The sequence below is a fragment of the Helianthus annuus genome, chromosome 2 (assembly GCF_002127325.2).
Source record: "Helianthus annuus cultivar XRQ/B chromosome 2, HanXRQr2.0-SUNRISE, whole genome shotgun sequence".
Classification (NCBI taxonomy): domain Eukaryota; kingdom Viridiplantae; phylum Streptophyta; class Magnoliopsida; order Asterales; family Asteraceae; genus Helianthus; species Helianthus annuus.
The window spans coordinates 100201120-100216315 of record NC_035434.2 but is presented as its reverse complement, the minus strand read 5'-3'; positions in this window follow the sequence as shown (position 1 = coordinate 100216315).

Below are 15196 nucleotides of genomic sequence, written 5' to 3'. Positions count from 1 at the left end.
TTTTATTAATATTTTGAGCCAATTTTATGCATTAGTCAAGTTTTAAATTTACAAAACACGATATTCTACTAACACTAAAAACACACTTGGGAAAGTGCACCCATCGTGAGCGTAGTATAGTGTTGATAAGATACCGAGTTCGTCCAAGGACACAAGAGCTTTTAGTACCGGTTTATCCTCAACTCTAATTAATCTAATTTTTTTTTTGAGAAAAGTTTTGAAACATGATAATAAAACTAAAAATGAAAAGATAAATAAAAATAAAAACAGATAGACAATATAGAATCACTTAGATCCAATCGTCTTTAATGTGTCCTTTGATGATTTTCGCACTTTCGGACTTTTTATGAGATTATCTTAGTTATAGTAGTAGGCCCCTCTTTTGAAGGTGACGTTACCCTCAACCCAGTGGTTTGAGTCAGCAGAGATACAATCCCAAAGGGTCGGAATATTGAAAGACAATTAAGTAAGTTATTAATGCGAAAAGTGGTAGGCCCCTCTTTTGAAGGTGATGTTACCATCGGCTAAGTGGTTTGAGTCAGCAATTATACAATCCCAAGAAGCCGGTTAAAGTATTAATAGTAGTTTACATATGAGGGGTTCAAGCTATTCGCACCCCCGCCATCTAATACCAGTGGGTATTGAAGGAGGTCCTAGTAAGCTTGAACCAGGTCCTTACAGGATCTATACACTGAACCAGACAAGAACTTTACCAAACCATTCCCCTAACCCCTGACCAGGTAGTCAACGTGCCTTTATATAGACTGTAAAGACACGAATGATGCAATCTTTTACTTTATATAGACAGTAGAGTAACCTCAAGACACCACGGAAAAATGATAAAGAAAATTCACCTTCAACATAAGAAACTAGTTATTAAAGTCATTAATACAAACCCAAATAAAAAGTGCTGAAAGATAAAAAATCAAAAGTAATATAATAAAGACTTGTCTTCACCAAGTAATGTAAGAGGCTTAACCAAACATGACCTTTGATTGGCAAGAACCCTTACAATCAATCTTGGATCACGAGACTACTATACACTCTAAGGATGGATGATGGATGATGGTGGTGGGTGTTGGTGTTGTAGTGGTGGTGGAGTGGTGGCAAAGTGGGAGAGTAGTGGTTTGCCAAGGGATGCCTTTCAAGTGAACCAAGCACCCCTATTTATAGCCTGAACAGTGCTCTGTCCACGGCCCTGTGTCCGGCCTTTTCTCTTCCTTCATTAATTGCAATTGTCAGCAGAGGGCCCCACACGACCCGTGTCTCCTAGGTATGGCCCCATGGTCAACTCTTATCTGTACTATCAAGATTCTACGTATCTTTGCGTTGACCACACCCTGTGTTGAGCTGGGCACACCCCCGTGGTGGGCGTGGAAGCTTCTACAGGTTTGTCTTTTGTACAGGCCTCTGACCACGGCCCATGCCTAGCTGGGCATGGCCCCGTGGTCAGGCTTCTGTTCCCTTGCTTTTGCTTTGGGGATGCTACCGAGGGGTCGGACATGTCATGTTTATTCCTTCTTTTTGGATATATGTTGGTTTTGACTGCTTATTTGCTCCTTTTGTTCGTTTAAGCTCGTTTGGTCCTGTAAATTCAAAAGGAAGAAAGAAACACGCTTTTTCCAGCATTAGTACTAAAAAAGGGTTAGTTTTATGCCTCATTTGATGTAATTTGTATCTTGCATTTTGCACACATCAATACCAAATCAGTTTTCCAACTTAGATAAACATGTTTTGACATGTTTAACTCGTCACTTCTAGTTTAGTGCTTTTTTACGGTTGTAAGTCGAGCGGTCTTGACCACCTCTTTGACTTTCGAATCCGAGCCGTTTGGTCGATCTTAGGATCCGACCAAACAAATATATGTGACCATAGTTGTATAGGGAATAACCTCCTAAGGTTATACCTTAGGGTCACTTCCTTTGGTTAGTTATATTATAGGTTGCTCGCAGGCTCAAAGACTTCCTTCAAGACCAAAACCTCTCGTTCGCGCGCTTTCGCAAATCCTCCATCTCCGTCTTCCCCCACACCGTTATCAAATACTCCTCCATCCGTATTATCTTTCGCCGTTTCTCCACCAAAAAACACTCCACACCACCTATTTCGGAGGCTACAATCACCAGAACAACCTCCGTAACCGTCAAGGACATTCTCCGCTAGAAATCCTTCCGAGATCTGTCAGATCCGGTTGAATCTCACCAGAGTCTCGTCATTGTACAACGTCCACCAGATCGCCGAGGAGTAGTAGTTGTAGCCATAGCTGGTGCGATAGTTATTTAACCTTCGGTGATTCGCCGGAATGTTACCATACATTCTCCGGTGAATCGGAGGTTATTGATAAGAAGAATTTTCACGTTAATGTCATCGGTGAAAGGAAGAACAGAGATTTGAAGGTATAAACTGTGATTAACCTAATTCTGATGAACTAAATTTTGCAATTGAGTGTTTGTCGATGAAATTAGGGCCTGTAATTATATCTAAACTGTAATACAGGATCAAATTGTGCTTGTAGAAGAAGATAAACAACATAATCAGATACGACGGTTGGTGGTGGTTCTGGATGGATTTGGTGGTGCCGGTTGTTAGATACGGTGGAGTGGCTGGTATATGGTGATGGAGGTTGATTGAAGAGTGAGAGAGAGAGAGAGAGAGAAAGATGGAGAGAGTTGTCTGAAGAAGAAGAAGAAGAAGATAAGATTTATGTGCATTTATATATATGTTTTTTAATTTTGTAACAAATTAGTAAAATTACCAATCTACCCCTTGCACATGATCAGACTTAACTTAAAATTTTAACTTGATTAGTGGTAAAGCACATAGGGTGTAATGAGTTTTACAAATAAAGGATTGTGATTAAATTTATTGAAGTTAAAGGCTATCTATTGCAATCCGATATAAAATAAACATTAGATGATGAAAAGTGTAATTTACCCAACAATTAATAAGTTGTATAATAAACAACTTATTCACTTTCTTGATTCTTGGATTCCTATAACTACAACTTGGAATGGTAGTTATGCTAATGTCAATGATAATAAATAACCTAGATTATCAAAGGCTTTGATATGTCAACTCTCATGAGTAAAAATACGCTTTGAAGCGAAATATGGTTTACATAGATTATACAAGTATAGTTGATAAAAATTTCTTAGTAATGGATTTGCTAAAAATAATCAAAACCAAGTTTCATCTGTTTATTCCAAATAAATATGCAATCATTTGCAAAACCTAGACTCTTCATGTAAGCCACAAAAGAGATTATCACGATATGCATTTGTAATTGATTAAGAAGTTTCAAAAACTTTTGTTGCCAGAAATTTAATGATTCAATGAACCAGATGGCCTAAGTAGTATGTCTTATGAATCTCCATCAAACCATGAAAGCCGGATATCGATGAAGCCCATAAATTGAACCCATGTTTAATAAAAATGCATACATCAAAACAAGAAATAAATCCCACATACAAACTATATATCTCCTTCTCCTACCATACGTATATAAGTTTTTTCTATGAAACTATGATAACATAAATAAATAAATAAAATTCTAACTTATTCGTATATCAAACTGAACATGGCCGGTACAAGAAGAATAAAACTGTTCGTTGACCCAACACTATTGTACAATCTTGGCTAGAACCAAGTAATGCACGAACCAGAAAGAAGAAAGGAACCCAGCGATGCTCATCGCTAGCATGATGGCTAGAACCATCAAGAGCGTGTAACCTAAGTATAGTGTAGCTAAGACCGGTCCACTCAAGCTCTTGATGTTAAAAAATAAGATAATTTCTGAAGTACAAGAAAATGTACAATGCAACCGAGCTCAAAGTCAAGAAATATTTCTACCACCATTTCTAGTACTCAACACAAAGATACATGTAGGTTTATACCACATTACAAGGTATTTATATAGGGTTTTTTTATTACTAAAAGTAAATGAAATAAGTTATTAAGAGCCCTTAGAGGGTTCCATAAAGTTAATTACCAAAATCCCTTGAGTTCTCCTATTAAAATCACTTGAGTTCTACTTTTTTTAATGAAAAGTTCTCCTATTAATACTGATAAGAAGTTATTATTATTGAGTTTGTCACGTGATACATTAAAACTTAAAAGTAAAAGTAGTATTAATTGTATTTTTGCTAGTGTTGCAATGAAAGTTGAGTTCACTAAACAACTAAATACCTTAAAAGTGGCGAAAAAGTAAAATGTTAATTTTTTTGGGTTTTTTTATTGTTATTATAATTACTAATCTAGTTTTTATATGTTATGTACTTGATCAAAGTTGTTGATATGTTAAAGGCAAATAGGAAATAAATTGAGGCTGATAATCATTTTATACACAAGTAAGATGTTAACCAGCCACGTCAGTCCACACATGTTAAGCCACATCAACGATATTTTAACATAGTTAGTGTTTTTTTTTAACGTGGGAGTATTTTACAAACAAAAGTGAATAGTTCGGATTATTATTGGTGATTAAATGAGTTGGGATTATTATTGGCCAATAACAGTGAGTTGGGATTATTTATTTCCAATTTGTCTATGTTAAAAGGTCTTATTTACAAGTATAATGATATATACTCACGTAGCAATATAAAGTTTATTAAATTATACTAACTTTTATAATATAGTTAATTATAAAATAATAAAATATTTATTAAGAATATATATGCTAGTTTTAAGTCACCAATAAAATGTTTATTAGTTGGCATTTCAATTCATCATTGATATTTTATTAGTTTTTATGAGGATGCAATTTATTTCATAAAATGTTTATTTATTAGATACATCTTGACTGACTTTCAATTAAATAAAGTGTTCTAAATATTTAAAAAAATGTTTATTTAATAAATATACAGGCTCATTAACTCATGATATTATGTGTACTGTTGTAAAACAATGGTCTATTAGCAACTAATATATAAGTATATAAACATGAGAACAAAACTATAAAATCATGTAGAGAATAGAACATGGAGAATTCTTATTCATTAATCTCTATTCACCATATACAAATGCCTCTATATATTTAGGCATATACATTAATACAAAAAGAACTTGAAAAGATAAGAGTTATGTATGTGGAGAGTCACCAAATAAATGACTCATTCATAACACTCCCCCTTGACTTTCCACATACCTTTAATACGCTTGGTGATACTGCCTCGTTAAAAACCTTGCTAGGAAAACCCAGTGGGACAAAACCTCAGCTAAGGGAAAAAGAGTGCAGCGCGTATTCTCTTATTCTGATACTTCTGGATCAGGTATGTTGCCTCGTTAAAAACCTTACTAAGAAAACCCAATGGGACAAAACTTAGTTAAGGGAAAAAGAGTGCAACTTGAACAAAATCTCCCCCTCATTATAATATGTATCCTTTAAGTAACATGTGTCCATCTTCCTCGAATGTTACTCAAAACTTTTGTAGAATAATTTGTTGTTTGATGTCTTGAAGTGCAATACTTTATATTGAGTAATGTTGTAAAATCTTCTTGTGAGACTTCTAGTGCTTTCTCTTGCAAACAAATACCATAAGATCCACTACTATGTTGGGTTACATTCTTTACATCTACAAGACTAACGAAACTAGTTTTCATAGGTTAGTAAAATATAAACACATATCATTCTTACCTTTAGGGTATCGACATATCTGCTTTACCATTCAAATGTCTCCTCATTGTACATGTGCTATATCATGTTGATAAATTCAAATAAGAAAAACATATCACGCATAGATAGAAAGAAATATTAATGCGCAATTGCACTTTAGCCATGGTACTTTTGGAATGAGAATCCCTACTTTGGTAGGAGATGATAATAGTCATTTCTTATAAAAAATGACTTAACAAGCTTTAACATACTTTAAGGTTCAACTATGTCCATACTAAAATATCCAAACATCATCATCTAGATGTACTTGAGGGATTAGTAAAATATGATTACATATATACTCGAACTGCAGTTCGAGTACTAATTAAACCGTGCCAAGGTCATTAAAAAATTCTCCCTCTAAAAGCTCGACAATTTCTCTCAATGATGCCTAGAATCATTACTGTAAATTGCGATTATAGTGAACTTTTAAAAGTAGAATGTTCATAGAACATGGATAATTTAATTAAACTTATATCCCTCTTTATGCGAATATCTCGAGTTGTACAACACTCGACCCAACTATTTTAGTCCATACGTATTTTGTCAACTTCATATAATCCGTTCTTGCGGTCTTTACATGATTAATGCTTCTAGCATTATCAATCCATGAGGGAATTCTTTCCATCTTATCCAAATATGCATGTGCTTTCACTCTTTAGAAGTTTTGCTACATAAATTTTGCCCTTTTAACACATAGATATCTATATCATATGCAAAAATATCATGAACACTTACTTTTATCTTCAAAATCCATATTGTACCATGTTTGTACACTGTGTACATTGAGATGCCATAACAACCAGGTACGCATTTTCTATGTATGTTTATTGGAGTATTGGTGCACAATAATTACATCCATAAGGTGTTTCAATTAACCTCTTAAGCACTCAAATGCTTTAGGATACTCATGGGGAGTTCCAATTATATTCAATTCAATAACATATACAACATGTATATGTATTCAGATCTGAATTTACATAATAATCATAATATTCTCGAGAACTTATTTTATATGACTTAGTATCAAGTGATACATAACTTTCATAAGACGCTTGTCAATTCTCTTTTATATATTACCAGACTACTAAAATATTGGAAAGTCAATGCATCCACCACTAGAGAAAACGTCTCCTCATAATCAATCATAGGTCTTTGCGAAAATGATTGTGCCACCAATTTTTCTTTATATCACTCAATTTGATTTTCACATAATTCGCATAAAAGACACTTTTGTATCCAACATATTTTACAGCTTCAGTTGTATGGACTGTTAGTCCAGAAACTTTCCATTTCATTAGAGAACTAAACTCTGCCTTATTTGCGTCTTTCTATTTTGGCCAATCATGTCTTAATATTCATTCATAGGCAGATCTTAAATCTTGATCCTCATCATTTAATCATTTTAGTGCTACATTATATACAAAAGTATAACGACGTCGATTTTTATTTCGATTCCATACATATATTAGACATGATACAACTTATCGAGATCTCTTTATTTTCAGGTACCTGAGGTTCTTCTTGAACCATCATGTCTATTATCTCTTCAGGAGATCTTATTATTATAACCTCGACTTGACCATCTTAATTAGTTGCTCCAATTTTCGAGGAATTTTATTATTGGAATCAACTAGTCTACCACGCTTTAGGCGTGCAATAGACTCATTACAAAAATATATTATGTCCTCTTGGGACACACATATAATTGGAGCATAAGCAGTTGATTATGTGACTTACTTAGTCACTCTATATAGGTCAGTGAACTTGTCTGGTAATTTGTTCTTTACTATTGGTAAATGAATTATACTTTAAACTTCTAGTTCATAGTTTATAGTCTGAGGATCAAGATGACATGATAATTCATTTCACTTTTCACTTTTCACTTTCCAACTGCTTGTTATATCCCCCTAATGTTGGGAACATTCATTCACTAAAGTGAAAACAAATGAGCCATAAACGAATTTCTCACTAATGGCATTAAGTATTTAATCATAGACGATTATTTATACCCAACATATTCTCAAACTTTTTAGAAGTCCCATCTTTGTGCGGTGTGGTGGATGAGTTTCAATATATGTCGCACAACCAAAATCTTTGATGAGACATCTTTGGTTCCTGACCAAAAACCAACTGTATGGGGAGAACTATCACTTATTGGCTTGATGTGAATTGATGGTACTATAAAATTACATGTACCTAAATGAACTTTTGCTCCTCTCATGATCATTGGCTTTGTAACCAATAGTAGACGTTTAGTGATTATCTCAACAATAACACTTATTCCAATGATTGTTAATAATTTGTGAATCAAATTCATTATTATCAAATAAATATACTAATCTGGATTAATATGCTTGCTGTCACATTAGCTAAGCCACAATCACACAAGCTTCAGGTTGTGGATTTGATAACCATTTAGACGATGCATCGATTTTAAAATACTAAATGGTATCATGTTTGTATATTTACTTCCGTTATCATTTCCAGAATATTTGGAGATTCACACCCTACTTTTGTTGATCAGTACTTAACTTCACTTGAGAGCAAACATGACATGTATAATTATCAAGATAATCTTCTGGTTCTTCATACTTTTCACATCATCATTAATGGACTCGGTGTGGTCTAACCGGTCATGCCAACTTACTAAATACTTATGATCCATAAACCTTTGGATTATGATCGCATATGTATTACTTGCACGTATGTAATACAAAATGTAAGATACAAGAGAATGTATTATAACTTCAAAGTTTAAACCATCATGTTATATGGTCATTCCTTTGTTTGCCACTTTCGGTGGTCGATCTCATTATGACTATTGTTACAATTCTAATAGTCGATCTCATCATGACTATCATTTCAATTATTGTAGTCGATCTCATTATAATTTCTAATGGTTGATCTCATTATCAACATGACCATCATTGTATTTTTCTCAATGATCATAATGATCAATATATATTCATTTCATGGATCAAAGTAAAACCAAACAATTTTCACGGTTTCCATTATTTACTCGGACATATAAATATAAATTCATTTAGAACCTTTTGTTTCTTTTTAATGATATTGCTACCTTAGGATCATATTTGAGGTTTGACAAACAAAGTTTTGTTTTATCCGATTTTCCCTCTCTTTGTTGTCCGAGTCATATAATATTACCGGTCTAACATCTCACGACCATTTAAAACTTGATAATGAGATACATGGAGTATATATCAAATCTACACATATTTCTCCTCTTTCATGAGAGTGACAATAAACCATGATCTGGTTTAATCGTTCCATTCAATATTATCGATGCAAAAAAATGATAGCATATAGAATACAAGATATAGATAGCAACAAATCATTCAATACATGATCTCATAGCATGTCATCATATAAAAACAACTTATAATAGGCCTTTATGAAATAAGAAACCTTTTCATACTAATAAGCAAACGTATATAATTTAGGTAATAACTTATCATGGTATAACCAATCACAAAGATATGATATAATCAATCACAAAGATATCTTATATATATTCGTTACTTACTTTGAAACTTAAACATATATCTCTTTCAAGTTCTCAGATCATTTATTATTTGAAAATTGGAATATTGATGAACTACATAACGTACTCAATTTTTTTCTTCTCAAATATTGATATTAAAAAAAAACTAATGACATCAAATAAACAATCTTATATTGCACATATGAATCATATAGCAATGGTCATTATTTTATACAAGCAATAATAATAGTTAATCAAAAATTAAATTATTAAACATTATGACATAGCCTAAACATTATGACATAGCCTAATGAATGCATGAGAAATACCGACATCGCTAGAAAGGGTTTCTCTAATAACAAATAATGATATCTAGCAATAGGAATCAATTACATGAATTTTTTATATGCAAAATTTGTTATAAATGCTAGTATAATCCTAGTATAAATACCAAATGTTATTCTTATAATCATGCTATAACAATAATAATACATTGCATTATAGATTGTATACTTTATTTAAAACTAAATCACGTGACGTTTCCAATGAGCACTACACACATAACTCATTTATATCTAATTGTGTAAAAGTCTTTTGGCATGCTATATATTAACAATGACTAATGAAAACACTTAATTATGATCCACATTATAACTCATTTATATCTAATTGTGCAAAAGTCCTTTGGCATGCTATATATTAACAATGACTAATGAAAACAATTAATTATGATCCGCATTAATATTTTATCTTTTTTACGGCCAACAAGTAAATAATTTCAGTTAAATGAATAAAAAGGACTTCACTTGGGGTTTAACAGAAAAAGTGTATATAATATGTCCTTGATTGAGTAGTAAAACTTTATGAGATAAGACTAGTAAAACTTTATGAGATAAGATATTCTTTTCGATCAAGTAAAAAGCATAAAACTTTTTTTTAAATAAATTATCATGGTAAAATTAATTATAGTGTAACAAAAAAAATATCTCACGTATACATATCTGTCATGTTAATTTGAAACTATGATTTTAACATATCATCATTTGTTTACTAGTAAATAAGCCCACCTTTTTTTTTTTACTTTATACAATAATAAATTATGTAGTTCCATATAATCGTAAAAGTATCACAAGGGTCTCAATGCTATAAATATAATATCTTACCATGCAAATATTTTAAAAATTTATATATAACATCTATCTGATCCAACTTTATGAATAAGATACCAACTCATCAACATAATCAAAATTACCATAACAAGAAGCAAATTTAATTAAATCCAATTACTTGGTGTATGCTCTTGTGTTTCTATGCAACCGTCTAAATTCATTTGTGTCACACCCCCAAAATCTACCTGCGGATAACACCCGCTTCGAGGGCGTGACCGACCAGGATCCAGCCACCAATTATACCGAATACTTAAGTTGATAACAAAAGTAATACTTACTATTCATAAGCTTAGCAAATATTAAGTTCAGAGTTTTAAGTTTTAAGTTCCAAAACAGTATTAAGTAGCGGAAGCATAAGTACGGTAGGTTAAAACAAAGTTCATGTTTCAAAATAAGGTAACACCCAACACAAGGGTGAATAGACACTACACGTTCCCAAGCTGCAAGCTCCTTCGTCACTGGTTACCTGCAAAGCATGCAGTAAGGGGTCAACAATAATGCTGAGTGAGTTCACTAGTTGTCCAGTTTTAATTTCCAAAAACTTGTTTCACCGGTTAATTTATCCGTTTATACATGCCCTGGGGAGCTACCCCAAAAGTTAGCGACTAAACTGTTTTTCCAATACCGAACACTAGGTAACCGTTGCGTATCCGCAGGATGCCCCGATGTCAATGTTCTATCATCATTGACGGATTTCTGAGTACATTAGTTCACGCCCGTCCCAAACCAGGGCACGGTGTGAGGCTGGTAAACACCTAAATAGCGCTATCAACTAATAACCCGTTCGCCTAACCCGGCGACTAATCGGTATTTGTAGTAGGGACTTGAGTGATAGAGTTTCGTTTAGTGCTGTTAGTTGCAATCCGTATAAACAGTAATTAACCAAAAGGTTTCCCAATACCCGGGAAGGAAAAGTAAGTTTTGTTCCCAATAACTAGGGAAGGTATGTAAATGGTATCCCCTTTTACCAGGGGATAGGGTTGTTAGTCTCGTGTCCCAAACCACCGGGACGCATGCTTTTAAGTTGTGAACTCACCTTGAGTTGCTCGGTAGGTTTAGGTTACTTGTCAATCACGTTGGTCACCATGTCCTAACATGGTTACCGGTATAGGTCAGGTTCGGTGTACAAGCATTCACGTAAAACACATATAGGCACGTAACTAACACGTATCAAGCATATAAGTAAACAGTGGGTTACTGGGCCGGCCTAAGTAATTAAACAGTCAACAGCAACACATAATCCAGTCAACAGTAGCCCAAGTTAAACACAGAATGGCCCAATAACCAAAATGGACAGCCCACTCGCAACCAGCTGGTCTCGAGTCGCAACCAGGTGGTTTCGGCTTGCCATGCTTTGGTTGCGAGTCGTAACCGTGGTCTCGAGTCATCACGTTTTGGTTGCGAGTCGCAATCGGCGTGGTCTCGAGTCGCAATCACGTGGTTTCGACTTGTCATGCTTTGGTTGCGAGTCGCAACGGTGCGGTTTCGAGTCGGAAGGCTGTCGTTGCGAGTCGTAATCTGTCACTTTCATATATACGTGATGATGCAGGTATGACAGTCCAAATAGTACCAAGAATTCAGGCCCATTTTAGGAAACTACCAATAAGGTTTCACTAACACTTTGCCAAAGCTGAATACTAGTAAAGATAGATCAAACTTTGCCATTTTTACATCTTCAAGTCATATTCAAACAAGTTCATCCTATCATCATATTTTTCTAGGGTTTTCACCATAACAAATCACACATTTATGAACCAAAATTTACATATTTACAACAAGATCATGATGCAAAATAAGAAATCATGCATTATATATCCGAAATCTCATATTTAACAACATCATTTTTGCAAGAACAATGAAGCATTCACTTTATAATCTTGAACATAGTTTTGGTTGGCATGAACATTCCTACACTACCATTTCTAAACATGTAACCACATAGTGTCAAACTTTTACAAATCAACCTAAAAGTCATACCAAAAACTACTAACCAAACATTTCTAGTTCATTTAACCCACATAAATCTTATACACAAAAGATAACACAAAAGATAGCACTAACCGGTTATGAAAGGAGGGGCCGAAAACAAAGAAAAGAGAACCGAGAAGATGGAATGTCCGAGTGATAGTCTTGACCGAGTTTCTTGTCCGGGATCTTTGCTTGAACCGAAAATAGGAAGAGATTGGGGTGTGTTGTTGAGGGTTTCTAGTTGAGAGAGTTTGAGGAGTGTTTGTGTGTGTAAAAATGGAAGAAGTGGGGAAAGGTGGGATATATACAAGGGGATGTTTCGGGTTGGGCTTGGGGTTTCGGCCCAAGCCGGTTTCGGCTCAACGGCCCACTCGAGACCGAGTGGCCCACTCGCAACCGCCCGGTTGCGAGTCATGGTCTCGGGTCGTGGTTTCGGCTCTCGTTCATATATATATATAATACATACATTCATCACCTATCATGCACAAAGGTCACGTTTTCATTTAATAATATTTATATACACAAAATATTACAAGGTGTTCGTTCGGAAAAACCCCGAGTGTCACATTATCCCCAAGTTTTAAGAACTTTCGTCCCGAAAGTTGAAGCAGCCACTGCCAAGCTAGTGTGTTTTAACGGGGTGTCACATCATCCCCCCGTTAGTTTGGAATTTCGTCCCGAAATTCGGTTGTAGCTTCAGTGCTGGGGTTTTCGTTTGGGAATAACTGGGGATACTTGGACTTCATCTGGTCCTCCCGCTCCCAGGTAAACTCTGGGCCGCGCCGTGAGTTCCAACGAACTCGCACAAGGGGTATCTGGCTACGTTTGAGGGTTTTGATTTCTCGATCCGTGATCTCAATCGGTTCCTCAGTAAAGTGTAGCTGTTCATCAATCGTCAGTTCCTTAAAAGGAATCACAAGTGTTTCATCCGACAAACACTTCTTCAGGTTAGATACGTGAAAAACGTTGTGTACTGCACTCAGCTCTGCAGGCAGGTTTAATCTATAAGCAACCTTACCGATTTTCTCGGTAATTTCGAACGGTCCAACATACCGTGGATTCAGCTTGCCTCGTTTACCAAAACGAACCACACCCTTCCAGGGTGAGACTTTAAGTAGAACCCGGTCCCCGACCTGGAATTCTAATGGTCTCTTACGCTTGTCAGCGTAGCTTTTCTGACGGTCACGAGCTGCCGCCATGCGTTGCCTGATCTGGGAAATCTTTTCCGTTGTATCTACCACTAGTTCTGGGCCCGTGAGCTGACTGTCACCTATTTCTGCCCAGCAAAGAGGTGATCGGCATTTACGACCGTACAATGCCTCAAAAGGTGCCGCCTGAATGCTAGTGTGATAGCTGTTGTTGTAGGAGAATTCCACCAGCGGCAGATGCTTCTCCCAGTTCTTGCCAAAATCGATCACACATGCTCTAAGCATGTCTTCCAGGGTTTGGATGGTGCGTTCAGACTGCCCATCCGTTTGCGGATGATAAGCGGTGCTCATGTCCAAACGTGAGCCAAAGGATTTGTGCATAGCTTGCCACAACTCGGAAGTAAAACGAGCGTCTCGATCAGAAATAATAGAAGTTGGCACTCCGTGCCTGGAGACTACTTCCTTTAAGTAGATTTCTGCTAAGGTAGAAAACTTGTCTGTTTCCTTAATGGCCAAAAAGTGTGCAGACTTAGTCAATCGATCTACTATCACCCAAATAGTATCATTCCCGCGTTGAGATCTAGGTAGCCCTGTAACAAAATCCATGGAAATCTGTTCCCATTTCCATTTCGGGATTTCGGGTTGCTGTAGTAGGCCTGCTGGTTTCTGATACTCGATCTTGACTCTTGCGCAGGTCAAACATTTGCCAACGTAAGCTGCTATGTGGGCTTTCATGCCAGGCCACCAGTAAGTGGTTTTTAAGTCGTGGTACATCTTATCTGCACCAGGATGTACTGAATAACGGGACTTATGGGCTTCGTCCATCACAAGCTCTCGTAGATCTCCGTAAAGTGGGACCCAAATGCGCCCTGCCACATAATAGGCGCCGTCTTCTTTCTGTTCTAGTTGCTGCCTCGATCCTCGCAGGGACTCAGCCCTGATATTTTCCGGTTTCAGAGCTTCAACCTGAGCATTTCGGATCTGGGTAGGGAGACTAGACTGGATGGTAAGTTGTAATGCTCGCACGCGCTTTGGTACAGTGTCTTTTCGGCTGAGGGCGTCTGCCACAACATTGGCCTTGCCCGGATGGTACTTGATGGCGCATTCATAATCATTCAGAAGTTCGACCCATCGGCGTTGACGCATGTTTAATTCCTTCTGCTTAAAGATATGCTCGAGACTCCTGTGATCGGTGTAAATGGTGCACTTGGTACCGTACAGGTAATGTCTCCATATCTTAAGCGCAAATATCACTGCTCCCAGTTCCAAGTCGTGTGTTGTGTAGTTCCTTTCGTGTGTCTTGAGTTGTCGGGATGCATAGGCAATAACTTTCTCGCGTTGCATCAACACACAACCGAGTCCATGAATAGACGCATCGCAGTAGACCACAAAGTCTTCAGTGCCTTCAGGTAACGAGAGAATAGGAGCACTGCAGAGGTTATCCTTAAGCCTCTGAAAAGCAGATTCCTGTGCTTCATTCCACTTGTAGGTGACGCCTTTCTGAGTGAGTGTAGTGAGGGGTTGTGCAATCTTTGAGAATCCTTGAATAAATCTGCGGTAGTAACCTGCCAATCCCAAGAATTGGCGAACTTCAGTGGGAGTCTTAGGGGTAGGCCAATTCTTTATAGAGTCGATCTTAGCTGGGTCGACGTGGATTCCATCCTTGTTAACCACGTGCCCAAGGAAATGGACTTCTCGAAGCCAGAAGTCGCATTTCGAGAACTTGGCATACAGTTGCTCATTGCGGAGGAGTTCGAGG